We start from the raw sequence: 27,755 nt of genomic DNA on the forward strand, positions 1-27,755 counted from the left end.
CTCAAACTCCTGACCTCAAGGGATCTGCCTCAGCCTCCCAAAGTGCTGGCATTGCAGGCAGGAGCCACCAAGTCTGGCCTCCTATTATCATCTTTACTTTCAAGTTAATTTTTTTTTTTTTTTTTGAGACAGAGTCTCACTCTGTCTCCCAGGCTGGAGTGCAGTGGTGCCATCTCAGCCCACTGTAACCTCTTCCCCCCGGTTCAAGCAATTCTCCTGCCTCAGCCTCCTGAGTTAGCTGGGATTCCCAGTGCCCACCACCATGCCTGGCTAATTTTTGTATTTTCAGTAGAGATGGGGTTTCACCATGTTGGCCAGGCTGGTCTCGAGCTCCTGACCTCAGGTGATCCACCTGCCTTGGTGTCCCAAAGTGCTGGGATTCCGTGCATGAGCCACTGCTCCTGGCCTCAAGTTAAATTATAAATTCCTCCCAGTGTTAGCTTGGCCTATGTCCAGGAATGATGAGGACAGCTTGGAGGTCAGAAGCAAGATGGAGTCAACTATGTCAGTTTTCCTTTACTGTCATAATTTTGCAAAGGTGGTTTCAAGATTATTAATATAGTTTTTACAGATAAAGAAATCGAGTCCTGGTTGAGTCATATAACTTTATTCTAACTGTCCTTCAGCAAGTGCTAAAAATAGTTCTACGCTATAAAGGTACAGAAAAGTAAAGAACTTGGTCTGGCTATGGATAAGACAGGTGCTTGTATGTGCAATTCTGATCGATAAAATTTATGATATTGTGGACAAAAGTGCTAAGTAACTAAAAGTCAAGGTAAATGTGACTAGTCAAGCAAAAGAGTTCGTGAAATCGTGACTTGAGATGGGTAGAATTTATCCAGAGCCCTATGCCTTGTAAGAGAATTGGGATTTGTGTACATCGTGGTGTTCATTATATAGTACTATTTTCTGCCTGAAAATTAAAATTAGAGTAGAATGTACCATGAAGAATTCATTGAAGAAGTTAAAGAGAAGAGCTTATGAATCCTTATGCCTACTATATTGTCTTGATCCTCTGAACACAGTTTATTTTCCTTCAATGAATTTTGACAAGATGATTCAGAGAATTTAGCAGATGGCAGTTTTTAATGAGGAAAAAAAACCAGATGCATTTCTTTTTTCTCTCTCCAATTTATGTTTTATAAAGCAGTCACATTATTTAGTTGTTTAACTCTCTGCAATAGCTACAGCATTGGAGTAGGTGAACTAATATATGATTTACAAAGATAAGACTAAGCAAATGAAGTTCTTGTGAAGCAAATAAAATGTTTGGTTTCTCTCTGGTATCTTTGGATGCAAAGTAGTGGTGATTATTCCTACCACCACCCCAAACTGCAGAAATGCGCCAGAGTTCCTTGCTTGAGAAAGAAGACATTAAGAAACATTTATTCAGTTTTGCTGGATACCAAAAAGTATTCAGGAGAGTTACACAGTCCCTACTCCCAAGTCCCTTACAGTCTGGTTGGGAAGACAGAAATGAAGAACATACCTTAAGTCTGCATATTGCTAGTCCTTTACAATTTATGAACACTTTGCTTATATGCAGTCATGTGTCCCATAATGATCTTTTAGTCAATGACAGACTGCATATATGACGCTGGTCCCATAAGACTGTAATGGAGTTGAAAAATTCTTACTGCCTAGTGACACTGTAGCTGTCGTAATGTTATAGTACAATTTATTTAGTGTAGTCTAAGTAGTGTAGTCTAAGAATATTTATAAAGTCTACGGTAGTACACAGTAATGTCCTAGGCCTTCACATTGACTGACCACTGACAGACTCACCCGAGCATCCTCCAGTCCTGCAAGCTCCATTTATGGTAAGTGCCCTTTCTTTTCTTTTCTTCTTCTTCTTCTTTTTTTTTTTTTTTTGAGATGGAGTCTCACTGTGTATCTTTATCTAGGCTGAAGTACAATGGTGAGGTCTTGGCTTACTGCAACCTCCGCCTCCTGGGTTCAAATGATTCTCCTGCTTCAGCCTCCTGAGTAGCTGGGACTACAGGTACCCGCCACCATACCCAGCTAATTTGTGTTTTTAGTAGAGATGGGGTTTCACTATGTTAGCCAGGCTGGTCTCGAACTCCTGACTTCGTGATCCACTTGCCTCGGCCTCCCAAAGTGCTGGGATTACAGGCATGAGCCACCTCGCCTGGCCGGTAAATGCCCTTTCTTTTATATCATTTAAAAATCTTTTTATACTGTGTTTTTACACTATATTTTTTGTATTCTTATACTGTATTGTACCTTTTCTATGTTTAGATACATAAAATACTTAACATTGTGCTCCAGTTGCCCAAAGTGTTCAGTAGAGTAACATGCTGTACAGGTTTATAGGTAGGAGCAATAGGCCATACCATATACCATATAGCCTATACCATCTAGGTTTGTGTAAATACACTCTGTGATGTTAACACAACAAAAAGATTGCCTAACAAATGATTTCTCAGAATGTATACTTGCAAGTGACACGACTGTATTCTGTTTCAAGAGAGTCTTGGAGTCACCATCCAAACTGCCCAGTTGACAGACTAGAAGCCACATGATTTTTACGTTGATTTGAATGAGGAACTAAATTTCAATACTTGAGTTGCTAAATGTTATGCTATGGACTATGGACAGTAAAAGATTAATGGTCATGCAAGAATGAGAGAGACCATTGTCCATTGATAGATTTTAGGGGGTTTACAAACTCCCTGAAATTATATGATAAAGTTTATACGTAAGTGTGTTTTTCTAGAACGTTCATAGTTTTCAGCAGATTTTTTTCCCGTTTTTGTTGTTGTTGTTGTTGTTAATTGATGTATAATTGGCATTCATGCAATCAGATTTTGAAAATAAGTCTCTGACCTTAGAAAAAAGGTTTCAAAACTACTTGTCTTGAGTATTTGGAAAACATTTCTTTTTTTTTTTTTTTTTTTTTTTGAGACGGAGTCTCGCTCTGTCGCCCAGGCTGGAGTGCAGTGGCCAGATCTCAGCTCACTGCAAGCTCCGCCTCCCGGGTTTACGCCATTCTCCTGCCTCAGCCTCCCGAGTAGCTGGGACTACAGGCGCCCGCCACCTCGCCCGGCTAGTTTTTTGTATTTTTTTTAGTAGAGACGGGGTTTCACCGTGTTAGCCAGGATGGTCTCGATCTCCTGACCTCGTGATCCGCCCGTCTCGGCCTCCCAAAGTGCTGGGATTACAGGCTTGAGCCACCGCGCCCGGCCGAAAACATTTCTTAGAACATGAGATCTTGGGATGATTTCTGAAAAATAAGCCAAGCAAAGAGAGAGCAACCTGGATGTACAGCTGATAGCACCTCTACTTTTCACAACAATGTCCTTTCTCCCCTTGACTATGCCTCCTGTTACAAGAGTCCTAATTGATTTGGATATAGTGGTTACTGGTCACATCATAGTCTTAATAATTTTTAGATGTTATTGAACTAGTATTTTTCTAGTTAAAATGGGCGAGGGAAATACATTTAAGAAATCACATTACATGCAATAGAAATGCAAGTTTAACCAGAAAATTGAATAATAATTAATTGCCCGATACTAAGGATATGGTATCTACATATTTTAACCCAGATGCTTATCATGGACCAGAAATTTCTGAGAATATAATTACCAGGAAAAAAAAAAAAAGACCTAGCCCTTGCTTTCCTGGAGCTTTCAAAAGGAATCCCACAAATGTGTGTATAATTTTTTTTTTCTTTTTTTTTTCTTGAGACGGAGTCTCTCTCTGTTGCCCAGGCTGGAGTACAGTGGCACGATCTCAGCTCACTACAAGCTCCGCCTCCTGGGTTCACGCCATTCTCCTGCCTCAGCCTCCGGAGTAGCTGGGACTACAGGCACCCGCCACCTCACCCGGCTAGTTTTTTTTATTTTTTAGTAGAGACGGGGTTTCACCGTGTTAGCCACGATGGTCTCGATCTCCTGACCTCGTGATCCGCCTGTCTTGGCCTCCCAAAGTGCTGGGATTACAGGCTTGAGCCACCGTGCCCGGCCAAATGTGTGTATGATTTTAAAAACTCAGCTATGCTCTTAGATGTCTCTTTTTGGGAAAATCCCAAATAAGATTATTGACCTATATTGGCAGGCCTACTGTCAGATAGTTGTTCTTTTTTTAGATAAGTGGATTATCCTGGGGGTTTGGGAGGAGGGATTGTCCCCTAGGGGATATTTGGCAATGTCTGGAGACATCTTTGGTTGTTTCAGCTCAGGGCATGCTACTGATGTCTAGTGGATAGAGGACAGGGATGCTGCTAAACCTCCCATAATGCACAGGAGAGCCCCCACCACAAAGAATTTTCCAGCTCAAAATGTCAGTCTTACCAAGGTTGAGAAACTCTGCCCTAGGTGGACATTTCAAAGTAACTGAAAAATTAATATTGTTGAACAGGCCTTTGTAAGTTAGAGGCAGCACTTACTCAGGTATTCCAGTACTGCAATATCATACCATCTTATGGTTCTAGTGTTTCCTCATTAGTAGGTTTCAGACTTTATGAAAAGTTCCTCTGGTATACTGAATTTATATTCTGCTTTTGGTCCATTTCAATGGAGTGATTAATGTAGTAGGGGATAATGGCTAAGGTTTGAAGTTGGAACTCTGTTTTTTTTTTTTAATTGCCCTAAATTTAGTGGTATGATTAATATATTGTTATTATATTTTGTCAATTTTACTGAAACTGCATGAATATATCTAACAGATAAATCAAAAAAACATGATCAGTTTGGACTGACATATAGGAAGGACTTAGAAAGGAATCAAGATAGGTATTTCTGGATGAATCTCTATATCAGTGCTTCACTGGCTTAACATGCAGATGAAACACCTGGAAATCTTATTAAAATATAAGCTACTGATTCTGTACATCTGAGGGGTGGTCTGAAAGTATGCATTTTTATGAAGCTTCTGGGTGGCAAGTCCAGATGAAGCATTAGATCATTGCAAAAATAAGTATGCTTTAAGTATCACTTTAACCAAAAAGAAGACAATAATTTTTAAAAGATTTTCCTGCTTTTTATTTATTTGTAATTTCATTTTTTAATTATAAAAGTGACAAAACGAATATTGGAGAAAATTTGAAAAACAGAATAGAAATCTCTAGTACTAATAATGTCTGCCGGCTCAATGAAGTTGCTAGTATTTTGTGTATCTTTCAGTTATTTTATCCTAAGCACCAATTAAAAATGTTCTTAAAACACTGTATGCATTGTACAACTTTTTATTTGCTTTTGTTAGGGAAAAAGGGAAGAAAAAAATTCTCCTTGATAGTTTTCTCACTTGTCTTCTCTACTACTATGTTTTGTTATTCAGCCTTGAATAATTCATTTCAGGAAAGAATTTTTTACTCCTTTAGGAAGAGGCTTGCTTAGAGAGATCGAGGATCACATGCCTTGCTGTAGAAACTTCATTTGTAAGCTGACTTATGCCATGTGATAGTTAAAAATATATTTCTTATCATTGGGAAAAACTAAAATGAGAAAAGTCTGTCCCTTTAAATTTGATTTTGTTTCTCCTTGAAGATGCATGACTGATGTTCTGAAACTTGACCTAGTCCAAGAACATGAACTTTTTTTTTCTTAAAGAAATACCTTTTCAGAAGAAGATCAGCACTCGTGAATCAAAAACAAAAACAGAAACAAACAGAACCCCTTTTCTTCCTTAAAATTGGCAGTTTTTTAACAAATATGTAGTTAAAGTACAAGTTTACTTTGATATGTGCAGGTACTTAAAATCTGTAGGTGAAATTGTTGTTTTGAATTCTATTTTCCATTTACTTATTAATTCAGAAATGCCCTCTAATGAGAAGACTAAAGAAGTTTACAGATTGTTAGAGAAAATTACCCTTTGCTCTATACTTTTAATGCAGCTTATTTATATTTTATTTAATTATATTTTATTTATCTGCTCACCTTAGATAGGCTCAGTGTATCTCATGATAGGCTTCTAGACTGACAAGAAATTAACTTACACTCTGGTGGGGTTACTATTATTATTATTATTTTAAAACTCCATGTCACTTATAAGCCATCTGAGATCTCTGAGGGTTCAGTAAACCATACATACTTCTCTAATCTCAACTCGTTATTTGTAGAAAGCATCATGTTTAAAGAAAAATTGTAGAGTCATTTTATAAAGTAAGAAATGTTATTGCTGTTCTGAAAACTAATATTTTTTCACGTGCATCTTAATTATCAATCTAAAAGGTCAGTGACTGATGACAGACTTTCTTCTCCTCATCTTTGGTCTTTGTCTTCTGATACTTTACTCTTTCAAGCGTCTTGACAATTTCTTTAATTTGACAGATTTCTGTGGTAGATTACATAATGTATCCCATTGGTTAATTAGCCCTGTTGCACTGATGAGTGATTGTTTTCTGGATTTTCTTAGGTCTGACTCTTTCAGGAATTAATTTTTTTTTTCTTTTTTTTTCAGGAATTAATTTTTAAGTTTCCTATAGTTATATCATAATTGGTTCCATTGGGACCTCCTGGAATTGATTGAAAGCAACACTGTAAATAGTCCAAAGGTTTTAAAAGCTGTATGTTCAGTAAAGCATGTTAATGGTTTAGTAAGCTCACGTATTCTATCCAGTTATCAATGTGATTAGGCTTTATAGCAACTATTAGCATTCGGTGACTATGCCAAGGACTTAGCTCATTTACTAAGCCAGTTTACTCTGTATACAAACGGCTCTTCAGACCTGCCACATTATATTGGAGGAATAGTAATAAAAAGTTCTGCATCTCCTTTCTCAGATAATTATCATCCACTCTTTCAGTCTTCTTCAATGAGATGACTCTACAGCTCACTCAAAAGGAATCTCTTAACCATCCTGTTTCTCCTTACCTACTGTATCAGTTGGGATTAAGTTCAGCTGCAAATAATAGAGAGCCAAATTAACAAAGGCTTTAAAAAGATAGAAACTGGCCCAGCACGGTGGCTCATGGCTGTAATCCCAGCACTTTGGGAAGCTGACGCTGGTGGATCACTTGAGCCCAGGAGTTCGAGACCAGCCTTGGCAACATGGTGAAACCCCGTCTCTACCAAAAATACAAAAATTAGCCAGCCTTATAACCCGGTCTTTAAATAAATACATAGATTAAAATTAGAAGAAAAATATAGAAGTTTATTTCCCTTTTATGTAAAAGTCCAGAGATAGGCTCTGTTCTACACATCTTCAGGGTCCTAGACTTTTCCATCAGATTATTCCATTGTTCCTTGGGTATGGTCCTTGTCCTTGTAACCCAAGACACACAGGTCAGGTAGTAGGATGCAGGAAGGGTAAAGGTACATATCTCCTGATATGAGCTATGTGTTAGCATATTCACATAATCTGTCTTCTCTTTGAATTTCCATATACCACTACAGAGTTTATTTTTTCACTAATCACTGCAGTTTCTTTATCATTTGGACCAAAGGGACAGCTAACTAGTGGTCATGGTTTATGGAAGATTCTTCCAGTCTTCAGAGTCCTAGGTATAAAACCTACCCTGATCAAAAAATACATTCTTGGCCTGGGTGTGGTGGCTCACACCTGTAATCCCATCGCTTTGGGAGGTTAAGGTGGGTGAATCTCTTGAGCCCTAGACACCAGCCTGGGCAACATGGCAAAACTCCATCTCTACAAAAAATACAAAAATTAACTGGGTTTGGTGGCATGCACCTGTAGTCCCAGCTACTTGGAAGGCTGAAGTGTCCCACTTCAGCCTTCACTGAGCCCAGGAGGTTGAGGCTGCAGTGAGCTGTGATCCTACCACTGCACTCCAGCCTAGGTGACAGAGAGACCCTGTCTCAAAAACAGAAAACAAAAAGTATCATTCACAATACTTTTTATAATTCTGATGCCTGTCTCACTCCCTGAATACATCAGAGTATTAAAATGTGAGACACAAAATAATGAGAGGAAGATGAGTGTAGGAGCAGGATACTATCCATAGAAACAGAACTTGGAACTTTAAGAAACTGGGGTCTCTGGAAAATAAATGAAGACCAAGACCAGCTAATAGGAAATAATTTACTCAATATTTTTGGAGGTACTCGTCTTGATTTATTTATTTGTGGGTTTTTTTAGTGTCAAATTTTTATTAATAGGGTTTTATGCAATAAAAAAAAATAGGGCAATACTTCCACCTTGCTTTCTTAGTGGATAGAAGAAACAATATTACTTCTCAACTTTGATCTACGTAATGGTTTTTGAGGCTAATGAGCTGAAGTCTAAGGTTAGAACTGTAAGAAAAAAGAATGAAGAGAGCCTGTTCCTTCTTCTGAGGTGTTCAGATGAGCTCAAAATTAGGGCTGACTTACCTCAGCAGTGAGATTTTAGGGATGACTGGAATGATTGGATTGACAATAATCATCCAGCAGAACATCTGGAAACACATTTGACCAAATTCTAAGGATCAGTGGCCATAGAATACCACATGGATGTCACACCAGTTACCCCAGAGAAGAAGAGTTTTTGTGCATAATGTATTACAGTTGGTATAGGTACATGGAGTATTTACATATGACTGAATGTTTCATTTTGTTTTTGTCAATTTAAAATGAGGCCTGGAAACAACCCCAAAAATAGACAAATGGGACTTAAAAGTTTCTGCACAGCGAAAGAAATAACTTACAGAGTAAACCTGTTGAATGGAAGAAAATATTTGCAAACTATTCATTGAACAGGGGTCTAACATCAAAAATACACAAGGAACTTAAACAGCTCAACAAGATCCAAATAATCCTACTAAAAAGTGGGCAAAGGACATGAATAGACATTTTTCAAAAGAAGATATATAAATGGCCAACAGGGATATAAAAAAATGCTGAACATTACTAATTATCAGAGAAATGCAAATCAAAACTACGACAAGATATCATCTTAGCCCAGTCAGAGTGCCTATTACTACAGAGACGTAAAATAGCAGATGTTACATAAAATAGCAGATGTCGGCAAGAGTACAGAGAAAAGGGACTCTTGAGCACTGTAGGTAAGAATGTAAATTAGCACATCCTTGGAGATAATGCCAAGATAGTATGGAGTTATCTCAAAGAAATAAAAATGGAACTACCATTTGACCCAGCAGTGCCACTACTTGGTATCTAACCCCCAAAAAAGAAGTCAGCATATTAAAAAGATACCGCATGTTTATCACAGCACCATTCATAATGGCAAGGCTATGAAATCGATCTAAGTGTGCACCAACAGATGAATGGATAAAGAAAATGTAATACATATATACAATTGGATACTATTTAGCCAGAAAGCAGAATGAAATCGTGTCAGGGACAGCTGACTAATGGTCATTTGCAGCAAGAACTGGAAGTCATTTTGTTAAGTGAAACAAGCCAGGCACAGAAAGACAAGTAGCACATGTTCTCACTCATAAATAGGTGCTAAAAAAATGTGTTCAGGTGAATGTAGAGAGGTGGATAGATAATGGAGACTTGGAAGGGAAAGGAAATGTCAGTGGAGGAGGGGAGGATGATCAGAAATTGGTTAATGGGTACAATTTACGTTATTTGGGTGATGGACACCCTAAAAGCCGTGACTTGACCACTATGCAATTTGTGTAACAAAATTGCACATGTAGCCCATAAATTTGTACAAATCAAAAGGAAAAAAATAGCTTATAGGAGCATAAACCCTATTGTGAACTTCACATGCAAGGGATCTAGGTTTCAAACTCCTTAGGAGAACCTAATGCCTGGTGATCTGAAATGGAGCTGACATGGTGATGCTAGCACTGGGGAGCGGCTACAAATACAGATTAACATTGGCAGAGAAGTTTGCACAGAGACTGTAATCAATTGCTTGCAGACTCATATCAAAACCCTATCAGTGAGTGGCAAGTGACAATTAAGCTGCATCTGGTGGCAGGTTTTATAGTGGCAAGTGAGCTGCATCTGGTGGCAGGCTTTAAGTCTGGCTTTATTTAAGTCTGTTCATGGCCTGCCCACTATTTACCACTTCCATCTGGGCCTCTTTTCCTGCACTGCGTACTTGTCTCACTGACAGTTTTGTTAGCCCACAAGCTAACTCTAGCCAAAATAAGTAAAAAGCAAGAGTTTCTTTGAAAAGGGGGAAAGACCCAGTGATGAGACAGCAGAAGACTCTAAGACTGCCAGCAAAAAAGAAAGCTGCATTTAAAAGAAAATACCAAGAGTTCTACTTAAATTACAGGTTCATTGCAACAGGTGATTCACGTTCTCCAAGCCCACTTTGTATATGTGGCGACCGGGGCTATCCATTGAAGCCATGAAACCTTCAAAACTGCTTTGCCACGTGGAGACCCAGCACCCTGCATTAAAAGACAAGCCTCTGGAGTTTTTCAAAAGAAAAAAATGTGAACACAAAGAACAGAAGCAATTATTGAAGGCCACCACTTCAAATGTGTCTGCATTGAGAGCATCATTCTTAGTAGCTAACCACATTGTGAAAGCTAGGAAGCCCTTTACTATTGGTAAAGAGTTGATCCTAAGGATATTTGTTTTGAACCTTCAGGAGAGGACACAGTTCAGAAGTTGGCACGTGTACCTCTCAGCTAGCACCATAAGTAGTTGAATTGATTAAATAGAGGATATTGAGGCACAATTGTTAGAGAGCATTAATGAGTCACTGTGGCATGCAATCCAGGTTGACAAGTCTACTGGTGTTGACAAGGCAACAATGCTTGTTTTTGTGCACTGCATTTTTCAGGAGGATGTGCATGAGGATATGTTGTGTGCACTTTTGTTGCCAACCAACACCATAGCTGCAGAACTATTCAAATCTTTGAATGATTACATATCAGGAAAATGGAATTGGTCATTTTGTGTCAGCATATGCACAGACAGAGTGGCTACCATGACTGGACAGCTTTCTGGTTTCACTACTTGGGTCAAAGAGTTTGCTTCTGAATGGGAGTCTGTGTACTGTGTCATCCATGGAGAAAGGCTAGCTAGCTGAAAAATGTCACCTGAACCTAACATTTTGCAGGATGTGATTAAAACTAGCATCCACATTTAAGTACATGCCTTTACATGTTGACACAGCTCTGTGAGGAGATAGATGCAGAGCACACACATCTTCTCGTGCACAGAAGTGAAGTGGCTTTTTAAACGTCCCTCACTGGCCAGAGTTTTTGAGTTACGAGAGCCACTCCAGATATTTCTTTTAGAAAAAAAGTCACCACTAGCAGCATATCTCAGTGACACAGAATGGGTGGCAAAACTTGCTTGTGTGACATTTCAACCTGCTCAACGAACTCAATCTGTCACTTCAGAGGAGAATGATGACAGTGTTTAAATCGGCAGATAAAGTGGCTGCATTCAAAGCCAAACTGGAATTATGGGGGCGATGAGTGAACATTAGGATTTCTGACATGTTTCAAACATTTGCAGAGATTTTGAGAGGGATTGAGCCAAGGCCTTCTTTCTCCCAGCTGGTGCATGATCACCAATCTCAGCTTTCAAAAGAGTTTGAGCATTACTTCCCAAACACAAAAGACCCCTGAATTGGGAAGGAATGGATCTGCCACCCATTTGTGAATAAGCCAGGTGAATTGACTTTGTCCATGCTAGAAGAGGATTAACCGCTTGAGATTGCAAATGAGAGATGCCTTGAAAGTATGTTTGAGACAACTTCAAATCTCCATACATTCTGGGTTAAAGTCAAGGCAGAATATTCTGAGATTGCCACAAATGCACTCAAAAGCCTGCTTCCGTTTCCAACATTCTTTGTGAAGCAGCGTTTTCTGCAGTGACAGCAACCAAAATGAGGTTGTTACAGAGTAGACTGGACATAAGCAACACACTTCAAGTGTCACTGTCTCCCACCACCCCCAATCCTGCAACTAAATGGGACCATCTAGTTGCAGGAAAACAAGCTCAGGGCTCCCACTGATTCTACATTATGGTGAGTTACATAACTATTTCATTACATATTACAATGTGATAATAATAGAAATAAAGTACACAAATGTAATGCACTTGAATCATCCTTAAACCAGTCCCTGGTGCCAAAACAGTTGGGGACCACTGACGTGGATTATATATATGATCTCACAGCCAAAAATGATAATGTAATATCCATATATATGTGCCTATATATATGTGTATGTGTGATGTTATTAAACTTCCTTGCATTCCTGGGATAAACCCTATTAGCTCAAGATTTATAATATTTTTGATATATTAATGGATTTGATTTGCTAATGTTAAGATTGTGTGTTTATGAAGAATTTTATTTTATTTTATTTTATTTTATTTTATTTTTTAAGACGGAGTCTCGCTGTGTTGCCCAGGCTGGAGTGCAGTGGCCGGATCTCAGCTGACTGCAAGCTCCACCTCCCGGGTTTACGCCATTCTACTGCCTCAGCCTCCCAAGTAGCTGGGACTACAGGCGCCCCCCACCTCGCCCACCTAGTTTTTTGTATTTCTTAATAGAGACGGGGTTTCACCATGTTAGCAAGGATGGTCTCGATCTCCTGACCTCGTGATCTGCCCGTCTTGGCCTCCCAAAGTGCTGGGATTACAGGCTTGAGCCACCACGCCCGGCCTTATGAAGAATTTTGTTTAAAGCTTTTCTCTTTGAGCACTGCTTTAAAATTTAGCACATTTTCATGTGTTGCATTTCATCATTCAGTTCAAAAGAATTTATTTATTTTTAAGTTTTTTTAGAGATAGAGTCTTACTCTGTTGCCCAGGCTAGAGTGCAATGGCATGATCATAGCTCACTGCAGCCTCAGATTCCTGGGTTTGAGCTATCCTCCTGCTTCAGCCTCCCGAGTAACTGGGATTACAGGTGTGCACCACCATACCTGGCTAATTGTTTGTTTTTCTGTAGAGGCAGGGTCTCCCTGTGTTGCCCAGACTGGTCTCAAACTCCTAGGCTCAAGCAATCCTCCCACCTTGGCTTCCCAAAGTGCTGGGATTACAGGTTTGAGCCATCACAGTCCAAACCATTTTCTAATTAACTTTGTGGTTTCTTCTTGACCCATGGTTTATTTTGTTTTTATTTTTATTTTTTTTCCAAATCCTGCATGTGGCATTTGAGCATGGTTTATTTTAAAATATTATGTTAAATTTCCAAATACTTGGGGCTCTTCTAGGTATCTTACTGATGCTTTCTGATTTAATTTCATTATGCTCTGAGAACATACTCTATATTAAAGTTTACAATACATCTTTTGAGATTTATTGAGACTTACTTTCTGACTTAGCATTTGATCTGTATTGGTGAATAGACCATGCACACTTGAAAAGAACAATTTTGTGGAGTTGTTAGTGTAGTATTTTACAAATGTCAATTAGATTAAGTTGGTTAATAGTGCTGTTCACATGATCTATGTCCATACTGATTCTTTTTTCATCTATTTATTATTTCAGTTACTATGAGAAGGATGTTAGTTCACAATCATAGAGATTTTTTAAAAATCTGTTTCTGCCTTTAATTCTCTCAAATTTTCTTCTTTTTGTTTTGTTTTGAGACAAGGGTCTCACTGTATTGCCTAGGCTAGTCTCAAACTCCTGCACTCACACAGTCCTCTCACTTCAGCCTTCAAATTTTCTTCTTAAGACCAGGCATGGTGGCTTATACCTGTAATCCCAGCACTGGGAGGCTGAGGTGGGAAAATTACTTGAGCCCAGGAGTTGGAGACCAGCCTGGGCAACATAGCGAGGCATGATGGTGCACTCCTGTGGTCCCAGCTACTTGAGAGGCTAGGGTGGGAGGATTGCTTGGACCTGGGGGTCAAGGCTGCAGTGAGCCATTATCGTGCCACTACACTCAGCCTAGGTGACAGATCAAAACCCTGTCTCAAAAAAAGGAGGGGGTATTAAATAACAACAAATTTTCTTTTCTTTTTTTTTTTTTTGAGACGGAGTTTCCCTCTTTTTGTCCAGGCTGGAGTGCAATCGCACAATCTCAGTTCACCTCAACCTCTGCCTCCCAGGTTAAAGAGATTCTCCTGCCTCAGCCTTCTGAGTAGCTGGGATTACAGGCATGTGCCACCACGCCCAGCTAATTTTGTATTTTTAGTAGAGACGGGGTTTCTCCATGTTGGTCAGGCTGGTCTCGAACTCCTGACCTTGTGATCCACCCGCCTCAGCCTCCCCAGAGTGCTGGGATTACAGGCATGAGCCACTGCACCTGGCCACAAATTTTCTTCTTAAAGGTTGAAGCTTTATATCCGACATATCTACATTTATGATTATATTTTTCTGATAAATTATGTTTTATTTTTTTTTTTTGGAGACAGGGTCTTACTCTGTCATCTAAATAGGAGTACAGTAGTGTGATCACACGACTCACTGTAGCCTCTACCTCCTGGGCTAAGGTGATCCTCTCACCTCAGCCTCCCTAGTAGCTGGGACCACAAGTGCAAGCCACGGCACCCGGCTAATTAAAAAAAAAATTTTTTTTTGTTTTTTGTCTCATTGTGTTGTCCAGGCTGGTCTCCAACTCCTGGACTCAAGCCATCCTCCCGCTTTGGCCTCCCAAGGTGCTGGGTTTACAGGCATGAGCCACTATGCCTGTCCTATTTTATCATTAGAAATGTCAGTCTATTTCTGGTAATACTCTATCTTGGAGTATATATCTGAAAATAATATATTCTCTCCCCATTTTTTTCCCCCTGAAACATTATGCCATAAGAAGCTTTTTTAAAGGAACTAAGTTGCCTGGCTGGAGTGCAGTGGCTATTCACAGGTGTGATTATAACCCACTCCAGCCTTGAAGTCCTGGGCTCAAGAGAGCTTCCTGCCTCAGCCACCCGAGCAGCTAGGACTATAGACGCAAGCTAGCCTTTTTATACTTATGTTTTCATCAAATGTCTTTTTCCAACCGGTTTCCGACTTGTCTTTGTATTTGAGGTGCATCTATTGTAGATAATTCAGTGTTGCTTTTAAAGTGCTTTCTCCATTTATGTTTAGTATGTTGACATGGTTGGATTTAGGTCTACTATTTTGCTTTCTGTTTTTATTCTTGTTTATCCTTTTTTTACTTCTTACAGCTTAATGAATTTTTTTTAGAGGGGAATTCCATTTTAATTTCTCTCTTGGGTTTTTAGCTACAGCTACATCTTTCTTTAGGATTGCACTAGAGATTACAATATACATTCTTTTTTTTTCTTTTTCTTTTTTTTTTTGAGATGGAGTCTTGCTCTGTCATCCATGCTGGGGTGCAGTGGTGCAATCTAGGCTCACTGCAAGCTCCGCCTCCCGAATTCACACCATTCTCCTGCCTCAGCCTCCCGAGTAGCTGGGACTATATAGAATATACATTTTTTTTTATTTTTTTATTTATTGTTTTAACAGGCTTAATTCACTTTATTTTTCTTGTATAAAAAGCCTATGTTGTAGCCACAGCTGGAGCCTGGGTCCGATGCACGGAGACTCTGGTGTGGGTCTTGACAAGGTGGTCAGTGAATTCCTGATAGGGAGACTTGGTAAACACAGTCTCCTTCCAGAGGTCAGGGATCAGGTAGCTGTAGGTCTTAGAGATGGCATCAAAGGTGGCCTTGGCGAAGTTGCCCAGGGTGGCAGTGCAGCCCCGGGCTGAGGTGTAGCAGTCATCAATACCAGCCATCATGAGCAGCTTCTTGGGCACAGGCGCTGAGACAATGCCAGTGCCCCTGGGTGCAGGGATGAGGCGCACCAGCACAGAGCCGCAGCGGCCTGTCACCTTGCAAGGGACGGTGTGGGGCTTGCCGATCTTGTTCCCCCAGTAGCCTCTGCGCACTGGGACAATGGAGAGTTTGGCCAGGATGATGGCCCCACGGATGGCGGTGGCCACCTCCTTAGAGCACTTAACACCCAGGCCGACGTGGCCATTGTAGTCCCCGATAGCAACAAATGCCTTGAACCTGGTGCGCTGGCCAGCACGGGTCTGCTTCTGCACCGGCATAATCTTCAAAACCTCGTCTTTGAGAGAGGCCCCCAAGAAAAAGTCAGTGATCTCAGATTCCTTAATGGGCAGGGAGAAGAGGTAGATCTCCTCCAGGGACTTGATCTTCATGTCCTTGACCAAGCGGCCCAGCTTGGTGACGGGCATCCACTCCTTATCCTCGGCCTTGCCTCCGCGAGCTCCGCGAGCTCCGCGGCCTTGGCCTGACCGCATCCGCGGCCACGACCCCGGCCCCGGATGCCACTGCCGAAACCTCCGAGGAAGCCACCGCGGTTCCCCATCCCAGGGCCACCAGGGCCTCCGGGCCCCCCCCTGCACCGGCGTCATCCGCCATTTGGTGTTTTCTCGGAGAAGAAGCTACAATATACATTCTTAACGTCTCACAGTATACTTAGAATTAAAACAATACCCTTTTGCCTGGGGTGGTGGCTCATGCCTGTAATCCCAGTACTTTGGAGGGCTGAGGTGGGTGGATTGCCTGAGCTCAGGAGTTCCAGACCAGCTTAGGCAACATGGTGAAACCCTGTCTCTATGAAAAATACAGAAACATTAGCTGGTTGTGGTGGCACACACCTGTAGTCCCAGCTACTTGGGTGGCGGAGGTGGGAGGATCCCTTGAGCCTGAGAGGTTGAGGCTGCAGTGAGCTGAGATCATACCACTGCATTCTAGCCTGGGTGACAGAGTGAGACCCTGTCTCCAAAACTGAATAAATAAAACAATACCATTTAATTTAAACTTCAAGAATTATACAACCACAGAATTCTGTTTATGACTCTTTTATGCAGTAGTTGTCATGGTTTTTTCTCTTAATGTGATAACCCTGTATTTCAGTATTACAACTTTTACTTTAAGTAGTCATGTATTTCCAGTAGATGAGGAGAGAATGAAACATAGTCTTATATATTTACATATTTGTGAGTTCCACTGATCTTCATTTCTTTCTGAAGATCTGTTTTGCCATCTAGTTTTGTTTCCCATTAGTTTGAAGAATTTCCCTTAGCATTTCTTGTTGTGCAGGTATGTTGGGCAGGGAGTTGGCTTCGTTTTCGCTTATCTGAAAATCTCTTTATTTCATCTTTATTCTTGATGGATATTTTTGATGAATATGGAGTTTCAGCCAAGCAACAGTTTTGTTGTTTGTCTTCAGCAAAAGACAGTTTTTTGCTCTTCCCTTTCTTTTTCTTATGAGAGTCCAATATGCAGATGTTAAATTTTTTAATATTGCATCCCACATGTTTCTCAGGCTCTGTTTCTTTCCCCAATCTTGTTTTCTCTCTTTTCAAACTGGATAATTTCTTTCCATTTATCTTTTAGTTCACTGACCCTTGCATCATTGCTGTTTTCACCTTTTAGGGAATTTTTTCTTTTTTACCTCAAATATATTTTTTAGTTTTAGAATATCGTTTTGGTTAGTTTATAGTTTTTATTTCTCTTTTGAGATTTCCTACCTGTGTGTTAATTTTCAAACATCTTTTTTCTTTACATCCTTAATCATAGTTATCACTGTAGCTTTCTCTGCTAATTCCGACACCTAGGTAATTTCAAGTTTGGTCTCCAACTGTTTCTTTTGAGTGTGTGTCATATTTTCCTGTTTATTTATATAGCTAATAATTTTGTATACTGGACATTAGGAGTGCTGCATTGTAGATATTATGGATTCTGTTATGATTCTCTGAGAAATGTTGATTTTTTTTTGTGTTTGCAGGCAGTTAACTTGACTGAGTCTTAACTCCAACCTCTCTCTTGCCTGCAGTGGGTACCTGCTGAAACTTCTGTTCAGATATTTTAACTTTATCTGGGCTTCTTAGAATCTGTCCTGTTATTCAGAGTTTACTTGTCTGTCAGAAATCTCAGTAGAGTTTATATGCAGAGTGTGAGTTTATGTGTGGCTGGCTTTCTTTCTTTCTTTTTTTTTTTTTTTTTTTTTTTGAGATGGAGTCTAGCTCTATTGCCCAGGCTGGAGTGCAGTGGTACAATCTTGGCTCACTGCAACTTCCGCCTCCCAGGTTTAAGCAATTCTCCTGCCTCAGCCTCCCGAGTAGCTGGGATTACAGGCACCTGCCACCACACCCAGCTAATTTTTGTAGTTTTAGTAGAGATGGGGTTTCACTGTGTTGGTCAGGCTGGTCTCAAACTCCTGACCTCGTGATCCACCTGCCTCAGCCTTCCAAGGTGCTAGGACTACAAGCGTGAGCTACCATGCCCAGCATGTGTGGTTGTCTTTCTTCAGAGGATCTCCTTTCCATTTCTAGCTGATATAGTGTCTTAAACGCTGCACTCTTGTTTCCTCAAGCCGATAAGACTGCAGATAGTACTACCTGACCCAGCACTCACTGAAGCCTGCCATTGGCAAAAAGCTGTTTAAAATTTTTTAAAGCGGGGGTTGGGGGGAGAGAGATCAGTTAACTCTCCCAGCTGATGCCATTTCTAGGCGTCACCTCTGCAGCAATTTTTATCTGCTGTTGTTTTTCAGTGCCTTCAGATAGTTTTTGTTCTTGTTTTGTCCAGTTTTTGTAATTCTCATTTGTGGGATGATAGGCTAAATATAAGGTACTCCATCATTAGTGAAAGTAGAACATTTTCCTTTAACGTTAAAAGAAAAAAAAAGCCACCTACACCTGTTCTTGGAAAAGGGAATGAAGAAAGATGACTTCAAACAATGCCTTAGAGTTCTTCTCCTTGGGTATTCTAGACACCAGGGACATAGCTGTCATTGATATTCTATATCCGTTACTAAAAACTGGACATAAAAAAGCAACATGATTAAGAGGCGAAATCTGAGTGTGTCAAGAGACCTAAACTGTAGTCTCAACTCTTGCATTAACCAGATTCCTCTGATTCCAGCATTAACTTTTTCCTTTAAAAAATTAAGAAATAAATATCTTTGATGCTAAAGCATCACAGGAGGGCATCTAACCCAGATTGGGGATGTCATGGAAGGCTGACATCCTGAGTTCAATCCTGCAAATGTAAAAATCAATAGACAAAGAAGAAGAACAGAAAGTATTCCAGGAAAAACTGAGGTCACATCTTCTATGATCCTTGACTTTATTGTGTCTTTTTAAAGTATCTACAGTAACCTGTATCAACTTAGTTTGTCAATGTATTAATACTAAATTTAGCTCCTTCAAAGCAGTTGGAACTATGGCTACATAAATTTCAGCTTCACCCAAGGAAGAGAAGGAGTGAAATTAGTGAATAGACAGTTACAGCAAAAAACAAAAACAGAAACAAACAAACAAAAAAAACATAAAAATTAAATAGCTGGCTCTAGTGAAATGAGCAAGGATTTTGGAGTCAAACTGACTTGGATTTGAATCCTGATCCTACTGCTTGTAGCTGTATGATCTGGACAAATGACATTAGCTCTTTCTAACCTTGATTTCCTCATCTATAAGATGCCAATTGTAACTCCTAAGGATACTGAGGATTTTTTTTTTTTTTTTTTTTAGATGGAGTTTCGCTCTTGTTGCCCAGGCTGGAGTACAGTGGTACGATCTCAGCTCACTGCAACCTCCCCCTCCCAGGTTCAAGCGATTCTCCTGCCTCAGCCTCCCGAGTAGCTGGGATTACAGGTGCTCACCACCACACCTGACTAATTTTTTGTATTTTTAGTAGAGACGGGTTTCACATGTTGGTCAGGCTGCTCTCGAACTCCTGACCTCAGGTGATCTGCCCAGCTCGGCCTCACAAAGTGCTGGGATTACAAGTGTGAGCCACCATGCCTGACCTAGATACTGAGGATTTTTAAATATGTACCTACAGTTCCTGACCAGTGGTTTGTGCCTAATAAATACTTATTACAAATTGTTACCCTGTAAAAACCCTGAGACAACAGTGAAAAAATAAAGCCAATTAATCCATTACTTGCTAGTAAGAAAAAAAAAAGGAACAACTATCTCTGTTCATTTATGTCTTAAGATTTATCAGTATCTCCATATAGCTTTCCATAGTATTATTATTATAGGAGGTGCTTTTTTTTTTTTTATATACTTTAAGTTCTAGGGTACATGTGCATAACATGCAGGTTTGTTACATATGTATACTTGTGCCATGTTGGTGTGCTGCACCCATCAACTTGTCAGCACCCATCAATTCATCATTTATATCTGAGGAGGTGCTTTTTATAAAATGTCAGATGTTAGACCAGACACAGCGCTCACACCTGTCATCTTAGCACTTTGGGAGACCAAGGCAGGAGGATTGCTTGAGCCCAGGAGATCGTGACCAGTTTGGGCAACATAGGGAGACCCTGCCTCTACCAAAAAAAAACTTTATTAGTAGAGTGGCCAGGCATGGTGGCTCACGCCTGTAATCCCAGCACTTTGGGAGGCTGAGGTGGGCAGATAATGAGATCAGGAGATCGAGACCAACCTGGCTAACATGGTGAAAACCTGTCTCTACTAAATATACAAAGATTAGCTGGGTGTGCTGACAGGTGCCTGTAATCCCAGCTACTCAGGAGTCTGAGGCAGGAGAATCGCTTGAACCCAGGAGGCAGAGATTGCAGTGACCTGAGATCATGTCACTGCACTCCAGCCTGGCAACACAGCAAGACTCCGTCTCAAAAAAATAAAAAAAATATTAGTAGGGTGTGGTGGTGCACGCTTGTAGTCTCAGCTACTAGGGAGCCTGAGGTGGGAGGATCACTTGAGCCTAGGAAGTTGAGGCTTCAGTGAGCTGTGATCTCACTACTGTACTCCAGCCTTGGTGACAGAATGAGACCCTATGTTAGATGCTGAAGTCTTTATTAGTACAGGAAGGCCAAAAAAAAAAATAAAAGTTAGATGCAGCTTACATTAGTATTGAAAACATCCTTTTGAACCTATAGAATTTGAGTTAGAACAAAAACTCAATGAAAAATATAAAGCAGTACTTAATGGAAAACAGAGGCTACTCGTTGAAGGAAGAAAATAGAACAATGTGCTAGGTGCTTACAGTCTTATATTTCCAAGATGTGTGTATGTACACACACACATATTTGGATACTGTTAATATCAGTAACATGTATCTCTATATAATTAACTCAGTTTTTAGAAAACTACTTGATTCTCATCAAAGGTTAACAGAGGTATATTGCAGTTTGTTTTTGGATTATTTTGGTCCTAGGGAGCTTGTGAATTTATGAGATTTGTTAAGGTCTTTAAACATTGTCCTGGCAGGGTGCTGCTAGTAACACATCTGCTACTTGTAATATTGTGTCATCATCAACTAGTAGTAAAATAGCACATTGCCTACCAACTGTACTCAATTTATAAGACACAAAGCAACAAGCCACAAAGGCACACCTGTTTAACCAGCGGTTGTTGAGTAACGACAAACTATTAACACGTCACACCTGAACCATCCCTGGGTAATAACTACTCTAATTGAGTTCTGCACTTTGGGTTGTTTTTCCATTAGCAAGCATGCATTTATATAGGTCTCCTCTAGATCTTTTTGTGCCTGTTGGCATGTGTTTATGAGGAAAAATGTCTAGATAGTAAAATGGTTTAGAACTGACAGTGTTTTCAAATATACATGGTTCTTTACATTTTGATTTTTGCTTTTCATTGTGCTGGTTTTTTTCCTGTTCTCACAACTCATATTCATTCTATGGACGCAAAATGATGTTTCAAATACTAAGTTGCATCTAACATTATAAAAACATTTCCTTCAAAAGGTGTGAAGGAAAGCCAGGAATGAGGAATTTAAGTCCTAAATGTATATACTTTGGGGCATGTAATATTTTACACATTCATGGAGTACATGTGATATTTTGTTACAAGCATAGAAGGTGTAAAGATCAAGTAGATATTTGAGGTGTCCATCACTTTGAGTATTATCATTTCTGTGTGTTGGGAAGAATTCAAGTCCTTTCTTTTAACTACTATGAAATATACAATACATTGTTGTTAACTGTGGTCACTCTGTTGTCCAAGGAGAGAGCTTATACTTTTTATCTGTATGTTTGTACCTAATAACCAACCTTTCTTCATCTCCTCTCCCTCCCACATACCCATCCTTCCTAACCTCTAGTATCTATCATTATACTTCTACCTTTATGAGATCAGCTTTTTAAGCTTCCACATATGAGTAAGAACGTGCAGTATTTGTCTTCCTGTGCCTGGCTTATTTCGCTTAACATAATGACCTCCAGTTCCATCCATGTTACTGCATATGACATATTGTTCTTTTTTATGACCTAATAGTATTCCATCGTGTATATATACCACATTTTCTTTATCTGCTTGTGGACACTTAGGTTGATTCCATATCTTTGCTGTTGTGAGTAGTGCTGCAATAAATAAGTTGTAAATATTTTTGTGAGGAAATAATGACTGTTGGGTTGGCTCTGCTGAAGTGCCCTGGTAGATATTAATATTGAGCTGGAAGGCCACTGAAGACCATCTTGGAGCAAAAGAATACAGATATTTGAATAAACTGTTTACTGTGATGACCTCATTGGGTTGTTAAAGAGTTCCTAAGCTTAAAACAATATGTTCCCATTTACTTAATATGTTATGCTAAAGATAAAGATGAATTGCTGTGGTTCTTATCTCAAGAACTATGAAGCATCTGAGTGTGTAACCTACTTTCAAGCTAACAAGTTAGTTTTCCATGGTTTTATGGATATTGGCAGAAGTTACTAGATTCCTGGGTCAGCTCTGCACTTCTTTATAACCCACAGTAATGACAGTAGCCAGAACATCAGTATTTGTGCCTTTTGCCTGAGCCCCAATTCTACCAAAGTGATGCCTAAAGGTCCAGGTGATACCTGCACATGCAGTTGGGTACATTATTGGACAGGAATCCTGACTCCTGGTCAGGGATGTTATTATAGTAGAAAGTAAGTACACCTGACCTCTGTTCTGGAGGTGACACTTGCTCTGTCTTCCAAGGCTGCTCACTCTACTAACATTATTGAACACATAGATTGGAAGAAAGGCAGTCTGTGATTCTGCTCACAAAATTTGCAGAAATGTGAGAGCCCTATGGAAAATTGTCTCAATGCTGTCTGATATGGTTTGGCCACATCAGCCAAATCTCATCTTGAATTATAATGTCCATAATCCCCACATGTGGAGGGAGAGACCCAGTGGAGGTGACTGGATCGTGGTTGTGATTTCCCCATGCTGTTCTCATGATAATGAGAGAGTTCTCACGAGATCTGATGGTTTTATAAGGCAGTTTTCCCTGCTTGTGCTCTGTCTTGCCTGCCACCATGTAAGATGGGCCTCTTCCCCTTCTGCCATGATTGTAGGTTTCCTAAGGCCTCCCCAGTTATGTGGAACCATGAGTCAATTAAGCTTCTTTTTTAAAACTACCCAGTCTCATGTAGTATCTTTATAGCGGTGTGAGAATGGACTAATACACTCTCCTTTCCTTTAAGATTTTCTTTTAAAACATGATATTCCTAGATCAGCATGTACAGGACAAATCACATAAATGTGTTGGCTTTTTGTTTTCCTTTTTAAAACATTATTTGGCTAATACCTTGTATCTCTGTAGCACATTTAAAGCCCATTCACAACTGTTTTTGTGTTTTCCTTACAATTTCTCTATGAAGTAAATATAGCAAGCAATGTTAGCATTTAATAGATGAGAAATTGAGACATAGTTTATTGGCTACATAAATATTCCGATTTCCAGTCATACTTTTTTTTCTAAGCATAGAAATAGAAATCTCCACAATCTTGGCAAATTTCTTAGTCGTTTAATCTGTTTGAACCTTGACATAAAAATCAAATTCTTCTTTATAACTATAAAGTAAATATCACCTCTCAATTTAGTACTGATAGATGATAAATATTTCTTAATTTTATTGAGGTCTAACACATAGAGGTGCTCAATAAATATTTATTTATTTATGTATTTATTTTATTTTATTTAGATGGAGTCTCACTCTGTTGCCCAGGCTGGAGTGCAGTGACGCAGTCTCTGCTCACTACAACCTCCATCTCCCGGGTTCAAGCGATTCTCCTGCCTCAGACTCCTGAGTAGCTGGGACTACAGGTGCCCGCCACCACGCCCAGCTAATTTTTTGTATTTTTAGTAGAGACACAGTTTCACCATGTTAACCAGGATGGTCTTGATTTCCTGACCTCATGATCCACCCACCTCGGCCTCCCAAAGTGCTGGGATTACAGGCATGAGCCACCGCACTCGGCCTAATATTTCTTAAATCAGTGAAAGAGTGAACAAGACAGTGTAGTCAAAATACAAATTCCAGAGCATGGGACTGTATTTCTTAGAGTAGTGTTGTTACATTAATTAATTACTTTTGGGTACTTTTGACCTGCATGTTTCTAGAATTTTCTATGCAGAAATTAACTTAAACTCTTTTGTATAAATAACAGTGTGGGCATTTTTAGCATTTTTCTTTGAGATTAGAGACTTCAATTTAGTGATTATATTTTCATTTCAAGAAATTCTATTTGGCTTTTTTTCATATCTGGTCATTTAAAATAATATATTCTTCCAGACTAGGCAACATAATGACGCTGTCTCTAATATATATATATATATAAATTAGCCAGGCATGGTGGCATACACCTATAGTCTTAGCTCCTCAGGAGGCTGAGGTAGGAGGATCATTTGAACCTGGGAGGTTGAGGCTGAAGTGAGTGGTGATCACATCACTGTCACACCACTGTATGCCAGCCTGAGTGACAGAGTGAGACCCTGTCTCAAAAAATAAAATAGAATAAAATAATTTTTATTCTCTGATTATTCCATTTTGTGAAGTTCTTACAGGTCTAAATGCTGTTATTTGTTTCTGTTTATTATCACACATAGTAGCTTTTTTATTTTTATTTTTTAACATTTTATTTATTTTGAGACAGAGTTTTACTCTGTTGCCAGGCTGTAGTGCAGTGGCATGATCTCAGCTTACTGCAACCTCCGCCTCCTGGGTTCAAGTGATTCTCCTGCTTCAGCTTCCCAAGTAGCTGGGATTACAGGTATGTGCCACAACGCCTGGCTAATTTTTGTATTTTTAGTAGAGATGGCTTTTCACCATTTTGGCCAGGCTGGTCTCGAATGCCTGACCTCAAGGGATCCACCCATCTTGGCCTCCCAAGGTGCTGGGATTACAGAAGTGTGCCACCATGCCCAGCTCATAGTAGCTTTCTTATTCCTGTGTTTTATAATTTTTGATTGAGAACTCATGTGATCTCTTTGTTATCTTCTAAGTAGATTTTTGACTTGTTCATTCTTTTGCTGAGGAGAAAGCTCTCTGAAGGCTACAGTTTCATACAGAAGTCTCAGTTCCCTCTCTGGCTTGTATAGCCCTCAGGCATTGTCTTCTGTCTTGTGTAATCAGTAAAATCCATTGATTTTTAACTCCCTCTTTGTTCTTGGCCCTCTTGCTTTTTTTGTGAGCTTAGCCATTTATTTAAGAAGATGTATTTATTTAACCTTTCTAAATGTTTTTTAAAGTTTTTTTAAAGAATATTTGCGTACCATGTTCTTAGAAACTAATGTCTCCATCTACTTTAATTCAGATAGTATTGTTAAAGTTACTCTGCATGGATGGATGCAAATATATAAGTCAAAGGAAAGCAAATATATAAGTCAAAGGAACACAGCCTTTTTGTGTCAATATTTGTCGTCATAAAAATATATGCTGCACCAGATACAGTAGTTCATGCCTGTAATTCCAGCCTTTTCGGTGGCCAAGCAGACAGACTGCTTGAATCCAGGAGTTCCAGACCAGCCTGGGCAACATGGTGAAACCCCATCTCTACTAAAACATACAAAAATTAGCTGGGCATGGTGGCAAGCACCTGTAATCCCAGCTACTTGTGGGATTACAGGTGCTGAGGCAGGAGGATGGCTTGAGCCCGGGAGGTTGAGGCTGTGGTGAGCCAAGATTGTGCCACTATACTCCAGCCTGGGTGACAGAGCAAGACCCTGTCTCAAAAACATATATATGATATATTTTCCTGGGTAAGTGGGCGATGAAACTTGAAATTCTATCAATAGCATGCAGAGATAGATTCAGAACATATGAACAAAACTAATTATAACTCCAGGCCACCATGACTCAGTAAAGTACAATAGTGACATTTTATACATACCTTTTTTTTTTTTTTTTTTTTTGAGATAGGGTCTTGCTCTGTTACCCAGGCTAAAGAGCAGTGGCATGACCTCCTGGGCTCAAGCGATTCTCCCATCTCAGCCTCCTGAGTAGCTGAAACAACAGCCGTGCACCACCACACCTGACTACTTTTTGTATGTGTGCGTAGAGACACAGTCTCATATGTTGCCCAGCATTGTCTCAAACTCCTGGGCTCAAGCCATCCCCCTGCCTCAGCCTCCCAAATTGATGGGGTTACAGGCATGAGTCACCACACCTGGACATTATATATACTTACTTTAAAGATAACTTGGAATTTAGTTGTTGCTTTCATTTCAAATGCTTTATCAGAAATAGTACCATTTAGATCTTGAAGGTATGATGTTTATTGTAATTGTTCATTTGTTTTTAGTAAAAGTCTTCAGGGTGAAACTTTTGATAGATTATACATACCTCAAAGCAAAAATTAACGTAGATGTTTCTATGTAATTTAGGAGGAAATTAACTGGAAAGCTCTTTGTGATGATTTGAATTCTGTTATGTGGTTTATTAAATTAGAATTTTGAAAGCTATGAAAGAAAAATAAGAGAAAAAGAAATAAGAATGGGAAATAGCTAGTCACAATGGAAGGAGTGTGAGACAGACCCAGATGTAGAAATTGGGTCTTTCAGCTTAGCACCCTAGAGGTACATTAGAATTTCCCACTCAATCTGGCTGTTTTTAGGCAGTGAAACTGGCATTACTGGGGTTTAATTTGAATTGGCTAAGGGTACTTGTCCTTATTTCTTCTGAAAGATAAAATTGGAGAGAGGACAACTGGATTCTTGAATTATTTGTCATTTCTAATCTTACAGTTATTTCTTAAAATGACCCAAAGATACTGCCTACCCCACTTTTTTTTTTTTTTTTTTTTACCCCCCATTACTGTGCTCTACCTCTTAAAATGATCTTTGTTTAGCATTCAGATACCTATACTTAGGTTGAGGGAGGAAAAGAGGGCAAAATGTCTGCATGAAAGTGATAATGAAAATGCCTAAACTCCCAGGGAACAGTGAGGGGAAATTTTGACTACAGCTGCTTCACTTCTGTAATGACTGATCAGGGATGCAAAGCAAGATCAAATTTTTTTTTTTTGAGACGGAGTCTCGCTCTGTCGCCCAGGCTGGAGTGTAGTGGTACGATCTTGTCTCACTGCAAGCTCCGCCTCCCAGGTTCATGTCATTCTCCTGCCTCCCGAGTAGCTGGGACTACAGGCGGCCACCACCAGGCCCGGCTAATTTTTTTGTATTTTTAGTAGAGATGGGGTTTCACCATGTTAGCCAGGATGGTCTCGATCTCCTGACCTTGTGATCCGCCCACCTCAGCCTCCCAAAGTGCTGGGATTACAGGTGTGAGCTACTGCGCCCAACCTAAAGCAAGATCAAATCTATATATTTTTTTTTGTTTGTTTTGTTTTGTTTTTTTTTTTTTTGAGACACAGTCTAGCTCTGTCGCCCAGGCTAGAGTGCAGAGGCGGGATTGCAGCTCACTGCAACCTCCACCTCCTGGGTTCTAGCAATTCTTGTGCCTCAGCCTCCCGAGTAGCTGGGGTTACAGATGTGCACCACCATGCCTGGCTAATTTTTGTATTTTTAATAGAGACAGGGTTTCACCATGTTGGCTAGGCTGGTCACAAACTCCTGGGCCTCATGTGATCTGCCCGCCTCGGCCTCCCAAAATGCTGGGATTACAGGCTTGAGCCACCGTTCCCGGCCCAAAGCTATATAGATTGATGGGCTATTTGTTATTGTTAAAATCCCAGGTTCAGGCCAGGCATGGTGGCTCACGCCTAT

The 27,755-nt window shown here is 39.9% G+C and overlaps 1 protein-coding gene and 1 pseudogene across 6 annotated transcripts in view; one reads left to right on the forward strand and one right to left on the reverse strand.

Moving 5' to 3' along the window:
* The window catches only part of COMMD1 (copper metabolism domain containing 1), a 230,454-nt gene that overhangs the window by 130,895 nt on the left and 71,804 nt on the right, over nt 1-27,755 (forward strand). The gene's annotated exons all lie outside the window — the stretch shown is intronic.
* Nucleotides 15,271-16,196, reverse strand: LOC111535807 (annotated as a pseudogene). Its single transcript, XR_002729570.1, has one exon. The product of XR_002729570.1 is annotated as a 40S ribosomal protein S2 pseudogene (transcript).

The sequence above is a fragment of the Piliocolobus tephrosceles genome, chromosome 15 (genome assembly GCF_002776525.5).
Source record: "Piliocolobus tephrosceles isolate RC106 chromosome 15, ASM277652v3, whole genome shotgun sequence".
Classification (NCBI taxonomy): Eukaryota; Metazoa; Chordata; class Mammalia; order Primates; family Cercopithecidae; genus Piliocolobus; species Piliocolobus tephrosceles.